General features: G+C 43.1%; 1 pseudogene; it reads left to right on the top strand.

The window, feature by feature from the left end:
• The first annotated feature begins 10889 nt into the window (after window positions 1-10889).
• The window catches only part of LOC108413175, a 250452-nt pseudogene continuing 248795 nt past the window's right edge, over window positions 10890-12546 (top strand).

Below are 12546 nucleotides of genomic sequence, written 5' to 3'. Positions count from 1 at the left end.
TATTTTCACAGCCAAGAAGATTCTTCAGGATCTGTGCCAGAGGGGCATAGGATGGGATGACACTATACCATCCATAGTTGCTCAAGAGTGGAAAGATTGGGTGGGAGAATTTAGTTTGTTGGACAACCTTAGCATCAGACAATGTTTAAAACCTCCTGACTTTGGAGAGACAATCTCATTTTACAGCATATCCATAAAGAGGTGGTTCATAATGGTAGGAACCATATTCTCTCAAGGCTGCATCAGAAGTATTGGATTCCTGGTGCGGGCGCTTTCATAAAAAGCATTACGTCAAAGTGTGTGGTCTGCAGACGGCTTTGTGGATCTCTAGGCCAGCAGCAAATGGCTGATTTGCCTGAAAGCAGAGTGACCCCTGAGAAACCTCCCTTTAGTTTTGTTGGAGTGGAATATTTTGGCCCGTTTGAAGTAAAGTGTGGGAGAAGTATTGTGAAGCGATATGGAGCTTTACGTGTTTAGCGATTAGAGCTGTACATATTGAGGTTGCCGCATCTCTTGATACTGACTCTTTCCTTAATGCTTTACACCGTTTCATTGCAAGACGAGGCCAGATTCAAGAGCTTCGGTCCGACAATGGTACCAACTTTGTGGGAGCAGAGCGTGAGCTGAGACAAGCTATGGAAGAGTGGAATCAGGAAAGGATTGCTGATGCGTTGGCTTTGAAATGGATCTTCAACCCTCCAACTGGATCACACCATGGTGGAGCATGGGAGCGGTTGATACGTTCCATCAGAAAGGTTCTCAACTCCACCTTTCAGACACAGTATCTGGATGAGGAAGGCCTTCAAACTGTCTTTTGTGAAGTGGAGTCGATCTTGAACAGCAGGCCCATTACACAAGCATCCACCGATCCCAATGATATGGAAGCTTTATCACTGAACCACCTCCTCCTTCTCAAGTCCAATCCTTGCTTACCACCTAGTCTGTTTTGGAAAAATGATCTCTATGCACGTAAGAGGTGGAGACAGGTCCAATATATCTGACCTCTTCTGGAAAAGATGGATTAAAGAATATTTGCCACAACTTCAACAGCGCCAGAAATGGGCACAGATTAAATGCAACTTCATTCCTGGGGATGTGGTTCTCATAGTGGATGACTCTGCACCTCGTGGTTCCTGGATCATTGGCAGAGTCACAGCAGCTGTACCAGACAGGAAAGGACGTGTACGTCAGGTCTGGATTAAGACCTCAAACAGCCATCTATGTAGACCAGTCACAAAGATATGCCTTCTTCAGGTGGCCTCTGACTCATGACATCTTGGAACCAACTTGATGCAACTATAATATGACTTGATGTTGAACATTCAGACATACATTGTAGACTGACTTTATATCTAGGCTAAGTGCTGGTAACCTCTGGCCTATGACTGACTGATAAGAAGAAGAGAAGAAAAGAGAAAATAATTTAGATGGACTTTGAGTACATTGTATTGTTTCATTGAGAATCTGTGAGGTTGTATGTCTTGGATCATGGTGTCATATGTGTAATTATTACAGTGTGGTGATGTAATAATTAGGGGCCGGAATGTTGCAGACAGGCGTAGGCTTGGGTTTAGGTTTTGTGTGCACCTGGGTAATGATGTGCATGATCTAGGTCATGTGGTGTTAGTGGCGGTAATGATTTGTAATATCACCTGTTCACTTGCTAGGTGAGAGCGAGTAGTGAGTGGGTGATGGGGAAGCCTACTTTTTGCTGACCGTTTAAACGCTGTACGTTGCTGATGTGAACGTTGCCTATGAACTGCTTGCCTTTGGACTTTTATGCTTTTTGTGGATCATAGGTGTCTGTGGACGCTGAGGTTTTTAATGCTTGGATACTTGATTTTTGATAGAGAATAAAGCAACATTAACTGAAGCTTGGACTTACGTTTTGAACAGCTAGTGCGTCGGGCATTAGTTTCCCCTATTCAGCTGCTCGGCGACTTCAAAGTTTTTTGGACAGTCGCCAATAAGTATTGTCAACTTTTTAGCTACTTTTCCAGGAGGAGCAGCGGCTACTTTTTAGCTACTTTTCCAGGAAGAGTAGCATCTACTTTTTAGCTACTTTTCCAGGAAGATTAGCGGCTACTTTTTAGCTGCTTTTCCAAAAAGAATAGTGGTTACTTTTTAGCTGCTTTTCCAGGAAGAGTAACTGTTACTTTTTAGATACTTTCCTAGAAGAGTAGCGTCTGCTTTTTAGCTGCTTTTCCAGGAAGAGTAATGGCTACTTTTTAGCTACTTTCCAGGAGGAGTAACGGCTACTTTTTAGCTACTTTTCAGAAAAAGTAGCATCTACTTTTTAGTTAATTTCCCAGAAAATGTAGTGGCTACTTTTTTACTTACTTTTTCAAAAGTAGTGGCTACTTTTCAGCTACTTTCAAAGTAGCTAAAAAGTAGCTTTCAAAGTCCCGCAGTTTTCCAGATATCGATGCCGTTCCAACTCCAGATGGTCTCTAGCTCCAGCGTTTTGATCGGATGCACGGATTCCGAACAGCAGCCCAAAATGTGGGAATTTTTGTCCCATTGAAAATGAATGGGGAGGCTGTTGGCAGACTGCCAGACATGATGTCACAATGGCCCCCCCTCTCTCACACTCACCTACAAACCACATATGGAGCTCAATGTCTCACCAACTCCCAGCCTGATTCTCAGCAGCTCTGTTAAGGGTTAACTGCTTTTAAGGTGGAACTGCACCAAGATAGCATTGAATTTTAAGGTGGAACTTCTATTTAAGATGGAACTAGCATAACAATAAATTTAAGGTGGAACTTCAATTAACATAGTTAATGCTATGTTTCCCTCCCACCAACTCCCCACTGATGGGAGGGGCAGTAGTAGGGGTTCGGTGCTTTGTGGATCGGGCAGTGTCCGAAGGCATGAGCCTTGGTGTTCTGATCCTCGGTTGCTGAAACTGGCTTTTGGAACTTGGAATGTTACCTCACTGGAGGGGAAGGAGCCTGAGTTGGTGCACGAGGTTGAGAGATACCGGCTAGATATAGTTGGGCTGACCTCAACACACAGCTTGGGCTCTGGGTCAAATCTCCATCAGAGGGGCTGGACTTTATTCTTTACTGGAGTTGCCCATGGTGAGAGGTGGCGGGCAGGTGTGGGCTTTCTCATAGCCCCTCGACTCTGCGCCTGTATGTTGGAGTTTTCTCCAGTGGACGAGAGGGTAGCTTTCTTACGCCATCGGGTTGGGGAAAGGGTCCTGACTGTTGTCTGTGCTTATGCACCGAACAGCAGTTGAGAGTACCCAGCCTTCTTAGAGTCCTTGGGAAGGGTACTTGAAAGTGCTCCTCCTGGAGACTCTATTGTCCTATTGGGGGACTTCAATGCTCACGTGGGCAATGACAGTGAGGGGTCTGATGGGGAGGAATGGCCTCTCTGATCTGAACCCGAGTGGTGTTCAGATTTTGGACTTCCATCACAAACACCATGTTCGAACATAAGGATGTCCATAAGTGCACATGACACCAGGACATCCTAGGCCACAGTTCAATGATTGACTTTGTAGTCGTGTCATCCGTCTTGCGGCCATGTGTTTTGGACACTCGGGTAAAGAGAGGAGCTGAGCTGTCAACTGATCACCACCTGGTGGTGAGTTGGATCAGGTGGTGGGGGAAGATGCTGGTCAGACCAGGCAAACCCAAACATATAGTGAGGGTTTGCTGGGAATGTCTGGCAGAAGAACCTGTCAGATTGATCTTCAACTCACACCTCCATCAGAACTTTTTTATATCGGGGGATGTGAGGGACATTGACACAGAATGGGCCATGTTCCTCCATTGTTGAAGCAGCTGACTATAGCTGTGGCCGCAAGGTAGTTGGTGCCTGTTGGGGCAGTAATCCTCGAACCCGGTGGTGGACACCTCAGGTGAGAGATGCCATCAAGCTGAAGAAGGTGTCCTACCAGGAATGGTTGGCCTGTGGGACACCAGAGGCAGCTGGCAGATATTGACAGGCCAAGCGATCTGCGGCTACAGTCGTCGCCAAGGCAAAAACACGGGTGTGGGAGGAGTTTGCTGAGGCCTTGGAAAGTGACTTTAAGGTGGCTCCAGAAAGTCTCTGGCAAACCGTCAGGCGACTCAGAAGGGGAAAGGAGTGTGCCTCTAGCACTGTATATAGTGGAGATGGTGTGCTGTTGACTTCGATTGAAGACATCATTGGGCGGTGGAAGGAATACTTTGAGGACCTTCTCAATCCCACCGGCACATTCTCCAGTGAGGAGGCAGAGTCTGGAGACATGGGAATAGGCTTGTCCATTACTGAGGCCGAAGTCACTAAGGTAGTTAAAAAGCTCCTTGGTGGCAAGGCTCCAGGGGTGGATGAGATCCGTCCGGAGTTCCTCAAGGCTCTGGATGTTGTGGGGCTGTCTTGGCTGATACGCCTTTTCAACATTGCATGGACATGGGGGGTAGTGCCACTGGATTGGCAGACTGGGGTGGTGGTGCCTCTTTTTAAAAAGGGGGACCGGAGAATGTGTTCCAACTACAGGGGAATCACAGTCCTCAGCCTCCCTGGTAAGGTGTATGCAGGGGTACTGGAGAAGAGAGTCCGGCTTATAGTTGAACCTTAGATTCAGGAGGAACAGTGCGGGTTCCGCCCTGGTCATGAAAACACTGGACCAACTCTTTAACCTCTCCAGGATTCTGGGGGGTTCATGGGAGTTTGCCCAACCAGTCCACATGTGCTTTGTGGATTTGGTGAAGGCATTTGACTGTGTTCCCCAGGGGATTCTGTGGGAGGTGCTGTGGGAGTACAGGGTACATGGCTCTTTGCTACGAGCCATTCAGGCCCTGTACAAACAAAGCTGGAGATTGGTGCACATGGCCGGCAGTAAGTCAGACTCGTTCCCAGTGAGAGTTGGACTCCGTCAGGGCTGCCCTTTGTCACCGATTCTATTCATAATTTTTATGGATAGAATTTCTATTCGCAGTCAGAGGATGGAGGTTGTCTGGTTGATGACCTCAAGGTCACATCGCTGCTGTTTGCAGATGATGTGGTCCTATTGGGGACATCAGGCCATGAACTTCACTTTTCGTTGGATCGGTTTTCAGCCAAGTGTGAAGAGGTCGGGATGAGGATCAGTACCTCCAAATCTGAGGCCATGGTTCTCAGGCGGAAAAGGGTGGAGAGCCCTCTCTGGGTCGGGGATAAGCTCTTGCCTCAAGTGGAGACATTTAAGTATCTCGGGGTCTTGTTCACGAGTTATGGTAAAAGGGAGCGGGAGATTGACAGGCGGATTGGTGCTGGGTACCGGTCTGTTGTGGTAAAGAAAGAGCTGAGCCATAAGGCAAGGCTCTCGATTTACTGGTCGATCTATGTTCCCACCCTCACCTATGGTCATGAGCTTTGGGTAATGACCAAAAGAATGAGATCGCGAATACAAGCGGCCAAAATGAGTTTCCTCCGCAGGGTGGCTGGACTCTCCCTTAGAGATAGGGTGAGAAGTTCAGTCACCCGGGAGGGACTCGGAGTAGAGCCGCTGCTTCTCCATGTCGAGAGGAGCCAGCTGAAGTGGTTCGGGCATCTGGTTAGGATGCCTCCTGGACGCCTCCCTCAGGAAGACCCTGGACATGCTGGCATGACTAAATTGCCCACCTGGCCTGGGAGCGCCTCGGAATCCAACCCGGGGAGCTAGTGGAAGTGGCTGGGGAAAGGGAGGTCTGAGCTTCATTGTTTACGATCCTGCCCCCGCGGCCAGAACCCCGGAGAAGCGGAAGGTAGTGGATGGATGGATGGATGGATGGATGGATGTTTAAGGTGGAACGGCTATTAACGTATCACTAACTTTAAGGTGAATCCTCGATTAACACAGCAAAAATGTAAGGTGGAACTGCTATTAACATAACATTTAATATGGCAGTGTTTAAGGTAGAACCTTTTTAAGGAGGCACAGATTTTAAGGTGGAACTTTAATTAAAATAGCAATAAAATTAAGGTGGCTTAGATTTTTAGTTGGAACTGCAATTAAGGTGGCACAGAATTTAAGGTGGAACTTCAATAAAAATAGTACAAAATTTAAGGTGGCACAGATGTTAAGGTGGAACTTTTTTAAGGAGGAAGAGATCTTAAGGTGGAACTGTACTTAGTTAGCATTGAATTTTAAGGTGGAACTTTTAAGGTAGCGCTGAGTTTACATTGACAATGAAATGGGTGAAAAATTGCATGATAATTTACAATATTATGCTTGCCTGAACGACACCATTTCACGCAGGTCCCAAAACACGAATTCACACTCATCTGTTTGTCATTTTATTCCATCCCTCGTTTCTCCTATAGACTCCAATTCATTTTTGCCAACCCACAAAATACATCACTTCGTTACACGACAGTCACCAAAATGCATATACTCATTCAGGGCAGGCCTCAAGCTCTAAGCCACAACCATACTAACCTGCACTCTTCTATTTGTTGTTTTTCCATACCTTGTTCCTCCTGTTGAGTCCCACTCATTTTAGCCACCACTCAAACTCTTATTACTTCTTTACCCAACAGCCATCCACACTCGTCTAGACGTAGTTTTATCAACTCTCGTTCCTTGTATTGACTTCCATAGTATCCACTGCACAACTATTCTGCGTTTCCTTCAGGAAAAGGACATTTCTAGTTATTATTATTATTTATTCCTGTGACCACTCAGTTCAGGTGTGAATGAAGTGCTGCTGAACTATAAACTCAGAAACTCCAATGTTTTATTCATTAGAAGTCATACCACTAAAAAGTAGATGCTACTCTTTCTGGAAAAATAGCTAAAAAGGAGCCACTACGCTTTCTGAAAAAAAAACAGCTAAAAAAAGCCACTACTCTTTCTGGAAATTAACTAAAAAGGAGCCGCTACTCCTTCTGGAAAAGCAGCTACAAAGTAGACAATACACTTTCTGCAAAAGAGGCTAAAAAGTAGCCGCTGCTCTTTCTGGAAAATTAACTAAAAAGTAGCCACTGCTCTTTCTGGAAAAGCAGCTGAAAAGTAGCCGCTGCTGTTTTTGGAAAAGTAACTAAAATGTAGCCGCTTCTCTTCCTGGAAAAGTAGCTGCCGCTCTTTTTGAAAAAAGTTACTAAAAAGTAGCCGCTGCACTTTCTGGAAAAGTATCTAAAAATAGCCGCTGCTCTTCCTGGAAAAGTAGCTAAAAAGCAGCCACTGTTGTAATTAAGCAGTAATTAGTAATTAAGCAGCAGTGGCTGTTCTTTCTGGAAAATAAGCTAAAACGTAGCTGCTAGTCTTTCTGGAAAATTCGGTAAAAAGTAGCCGCTGCTCTTTCTGGAAAAGTAGCTAAAAACTAGCTGCTGCACTTTTTGGAAAAGTAACTAAAAAGTAGCTACTGCTCTTTCTGGAAAAGTAGCTAAAAAGTAGTTGGTGCTGTTTTTGGAACAGTAACTAAAAAGTAGCTGCTGCTCTTTCTGGAAAAGTAACTAAAAAGTAGTCACTTTTCTTTTTGGAAAAGTAACTAAAGTAGCCGCTGCTCTTTCTGGAACAGTAGCTAAAAAGTAGTTGCTGCTCTTCATGGAAAAAAGTAGCAAAAATGTAGACACTACTCTTCATGGAAAAGTAAATAAAAGTAGCCGTTGCTTTTTCTTGGGAAGTTGCTAAAAGCAGCCACTACTCTTTTTAGAAAGTAGCTAACAGGTAGCCGCTGCTTTTTCTGGAAATGTAGCTAAAAAGCAGTCGCTGGTGTTTTTGGAACAGTAACTATAAAGTAGCAGCTGCTATTTCTGGAAAAGTAAATAAAAAGTAGCCCCTGCTCTTTCTGGAACAGTAGCTAAAAAGTAGCCATTGCTTTTTTTGGAAAAGTAACTAAAAAGTAGCCGCTGCTCTTCCTTGAAAAGTAGCAAAAATGTAGACACTACTCTTCATGGAAAAGTAAATAAAATTAGCCGTTGCTTTTTCTGGAGAAGTAGCTAAACGTAGCCACTACTCTTTTTAGGAAGTAGCTAACAAGTAGCCACTGCTCTTTCTGGAATGTAGCTAAAAAGTAGTTTCTGCTGTTTCTGGAAAGGTAACTAAAAGGTAGACGCTGCTCTTTCTGGAAAAGTAAATAAAAAGTAGCCGCTGCTCTTTCTTGAACAGTAGCTAAAAAGTAGCCGCTGCTCTTTTTGGGAAAGTAAATAAAAAGTAGCTGCTGCTCTTTCTGGAAAAGTAACTAAAATATAGCCACTTCTCTTCATGGAAAAGTACCTAAAAAGTAGACGCAGCTCTTCCTGGAAAAGAAGCAAAAATGTAGACACTACTCTTCGTGTAAAAGTAAATAAAAGTAGCCGTTGCTTTTTCTGGAGAAGTTCCTGAAAGTAGCCACTAGTCTTTTTAGAAAGTAGCTAACAATAGCCGCTGCTCTTTCTGGAAAAGTAGGTACAAAGCAGTCGCTGCTGTTTTTGGAACAGTAACTAAGAAGTAGCAGCTGCTCTTTCTGGAAAAGTAACTAAAAAGTAGCCGCTGCACTTTCTGGAAAAGTAACTAAAAAGCAGCCGTTGCTCTATCTGGAACAGTAGGTAAAAAGTAGTTGCTGCTCTTCATGGAAAAGTAGCAAAAATTTAGACACTACTCTTCATGGAATAGTAAATAAAAGTAGCTGTTGCTTTTTCTGGAGAAGTTGCTAAAAGTAGTCACTAGTCTTTTTAGAAAGTAGCTAACAAGTAACCGCTGCTCTTTCTGGAACAGGAACTAAAAAGTAGCTGTTGCTTTTTTGGAAAAGTAGCTAAAAAGTAGCTGCTACTCTTCCTGGAAATGTAGCAAACATGTAGACACTACTCTTCATGGAAAAGTAAATAAAAGTAGCCGTTGCTTTTTCTGGAGAAGTTGCTAAAAGTAGTCACTAGTCTTTTTAGAAAGTAGCTAACAAGTAACCGCTGCTCTTTCTGGAACAGTAGGTAAAAAGTAGCTGCTGCTGTTCCTGGAAAAGTAAGAAAAAGTAGACACTACTATTCATGGAAAAGTAAATAAAAGTAGCCATTGCTTTTTCTGGAGAAGTTGCTAAAAGTAGTCACTAGTCTTTTTAGAAAGTAGCTAACAAGTAACCGCTGCTCTTTCTGGAACAGTAGCTAAAAAGTAGCTGCTGCTGTTCCTGGAAAAGTAAGAAAAAGTAGACACTACTATTCATGGAAAAGTAAATAAAAGTAGCCATTGCTTTTTCTGGAGAAGTTGCTAAAAGTATCCACTAGTCTTTTGAGAAAGTAGCTAACCAGTAACCGCTGCTCTTTCTGGAAAAGTAGCTAAAAAGTAGTTGATGCTGTTTTTGGAAAAGTAACTAAAATTTAGCAGCTGCTCTTTGTGGAAATGTAACTAAAAAGTATCCACTGCTCTTTTTGGAAAAGGAACTAAAAAGTATCCGCTGCTCTTTCTCGGAAAGTAATTAAAATATAGCTGCTTCTCTTCCTGGAAAAGTAACTAAAAAGTAGCCGGTGCTCTTTCTGGAACAGTAGCTAAAAAGTAGCAGCTGCTCTTTTTGGGAAAGTAAATAAAAAGTAGCTGCTGCTCTTTCTGGAAAGGTAACTAAAATATAGCCGTTTCTCTTCATGGAAAAGTACCTAAAAAGTAGACGCAGCTCTTCCTGGAAAAGAAGCAAAAATGTAGCCGCTTCTCTTCCTGGAAAAGTAACTAAAAAGTAGCCGGTGCTCTTTCTGGAAAAGAAATTAAAAGTAGCCGCTGTTCTTTCTGGAACAGTAGCTAAAAAGTAGCCGTTTCTCTTTTTGGAAAAGTAACTAAAATGTAGCCGCTGCTCTTCCTCGAAAAATAGGTAAAATGTAGACACTACTCTTCATGGAAAAGTAAATAAAAGTAGCCGCTGCTTTTTCTGGAGAAGTAGCTAAAATTAGCCACTACTCTTTTTAGAAAGTAGCTAACAAGTAGCCGCTGCTCTTTCTGGGAAAGGAGGTAAATTGAAGCAGCTACTAATTTTGCAGTAGCTATCCCAACCCTGTGTGTGTGTGTGTGTGTGTGTGTGTGTGTGTGTGTGTGTGTGTGTGTGTGTATCATTCCCTCAGCATGCACTTATCAATCAGTATTATATACTAATCCATCCATACTTTCATACTAAATAAGTATCTTGTCAGTACTTTGAAAAGTAATCTCAGATGTTTTTCACAAGTGGTTTGTCAGAATGATCATATTTTCTTCGTGTTGTGCTGATTCTTGCTCCCTGTTTTTGAACTTAAAGATTCTAAATGTGAATTAAATTAACTTTTTCAGATCAGCCAAATTATTCTTTTATTAAACAAAACAAAGATCTGTTTCAATATAATTCTGAAATTCGTCACTATTCCAGTATATGTTCTGAGTAAAAGAATAGATTTACTCTACTAGAAAACAAATGAAATAATAAATAAATGAATAAATAATGTACATCTGTACACTCTTCAGTTTGAGTTTGTATGCTGTTCATTATTTCACTGCCGATTCAGAATCAGAGTCTCTTTATTCGACTGTGTCAGATAAAGGAATTTGATTTAGTACATTAGAAATTATAATTCATCTCAGTGAACGAACAGAAAGTGCACTGACTTACTGACAAAGTTAGAGAAGAAACAGTATAAACCTAATCACAGTAAAGAGAAAGAGACAGTCGAGCTGAATTTAGGACTGTTTTTCTCAAACATGACAGTAACAGGGCTGAAACCTGGCTAAGAAAACTAGAAAAAGGAAATGAAAAAAATATTATTTATACATTAAACTGTTTATAAACGAACTGAATAACAATTATGGTGCCTGGGAATTTGTAATGAATGTATGTTGTAGAGAAGTTCAGCCGCTGCTCTTATGAATTTCTAGCCAATAGGAGCGCAGGAGGCGGGGTTGTCGGAAAACGGGTGGGATTAGAAAAGTATCGCCCCCAGATCCACAGTGATGACGTCGAATGGGGGCGCTAGTTCTGAAACGGTGGTTCTCAAAAGACACTAAAGAGGAGAAGAAGAACTTCGCGGATTTAGAGAGAATCAGGAGCCGATCTGCTGAAGGTAAAGGGCCGTTTATCTCTTTTTCTCTCTGTTTCTCTGTTTATAACTCACTCTAACAGAAATAGAAACGGGAGCCGATCTGCTGAAGGTAAAGAGCCGTTTATCTCTTTTTCTCTCTGTTTCTCTGTTTATAACTCACTCTAACAGAAATAGAGAGAAACGGGAGCCGATCTGCTGAAGGTAAAGAGCCGTTTCTCTCTTTTTCTCTCTGTTTCTCTGTTTATAACTCACTCTAACAGAAATAGAGAGAAAAGGGAGCCGATCTGCTGAAGGTAAAGAGCCGTTTATCTCTTTTTCTCTCTGTTTCTCTGTTTATAACTCACTCTAACAGAAATAGAGAGAAACGGGAGCCGATCTGCTGAAGGTAAAGAGCCGTTTATCTCTTTTTCTCTCTGTTTCTCTGTTTATAACTCACTCTAACAGAAATAGAGAGAATCAGGAGCCGATCTGCTGAAGGTAAAGAGCCGTTTATCTCTTTTTCTCTCTGTTTCTCTGTTTATAACTCACTCTAACAGAAATAGAGAGAAACAGGAGCCAATCTGCTAGTTTGCATGGGAGGCTACCCGTTTAGTTTGGGCGGGCGGCAACAGTTTGCTGTTCCGTTTTTGCTGTTAAGGGCGGCCTGATAAAGTGTGGATGGTGGCTCCCTTTGGAGTTTTGCTCTTGCTTTTTTGGGGGAGTTTAGTCTGTGTTTACTTTGTTCAGGATTTTAGATTAGTAAATACTAAATCAGTACAAGTTGCACATCACAGACTAGGTTTAATGTTAAACTTGTTCGTCTTCAATTAATAATTTGATTCTAGTTTAACTTCCAAATCTAAACATGAAACATCCAGTTCAGCGAGCCCACAGCTTACACCCACAGCTCCAGTTCAGCGAGCCCACAGCTTACACCCACAACTCCGGGTTCAGCGAGACCACAGCTTACACCCACAACTCCGGTTCAGCGAGACCACAGCTTACACCCACAACTTCACTTCATTGAGACCACAGCTTACACCCACAGCTCCAGTTCAGCGAGACCACAGCTTACACCCACAACTCCAGTTCAGCGAGACCACAGCTTACACCCACAACTCCGGTTCAGCGAGACCACAGTTTACACCCACAACTTCACTTCATTGAGACCACAGCTTACACCCACAGCTCCAGTTCAGCGAGACCACAGCTTACACCCACAACTCCGGTTCAGCGAGACCACAGCTTACACCCACAACTCCGGTTCAGCGAGACCACAGCTTACACCCACAACTCCGGTTCAGCGAGACCACAGCTTACACCCACAACTCCGGTTCAGCGAGACCACAGCTTACACCCACAACTCCGGTTCAGCGAGACCACAGCTTACACCCACAACTCCGGTTCTGTGAGACCACAGCTTACACCCATAGCTCTGGGGGGAACAGAAGATCTTTGTTTTTCAGCTTGTAAATAAGAGATATTCAGCTGGTTTGCAACATCTGCAGTTCGTTCTGTCTGTTGTATTACAGTACACAAATCTAATAAAAAAAAAATCACTGACACCTTGTAAAATCATAGTGGGTCATGAAGCATAGCTACACTAATTTCTGGAGAGACCACTGTTTGTAGCAGCACAACACA

Source organism: Pygocentrus nattereri, chromosome 2 (genome assembly GCF_015220715.1).
Source record: "Pygocentrus nattereri isolate fPygNat1 chromosome 2, fPygNat1.pri, whole genome shotgun sequence".
NCBI lineage: Eukaryota > Metazoa > Chordata > Actinopteri > Characiformes > Serrasalmidae > Pygocentrus > Pygocentrus nattereri.
The sequence above is the reverse complement of the archived record's forward strand: the minus strand, read 5'-3'. Positions and strand labels throughout refer to the sequence as shown.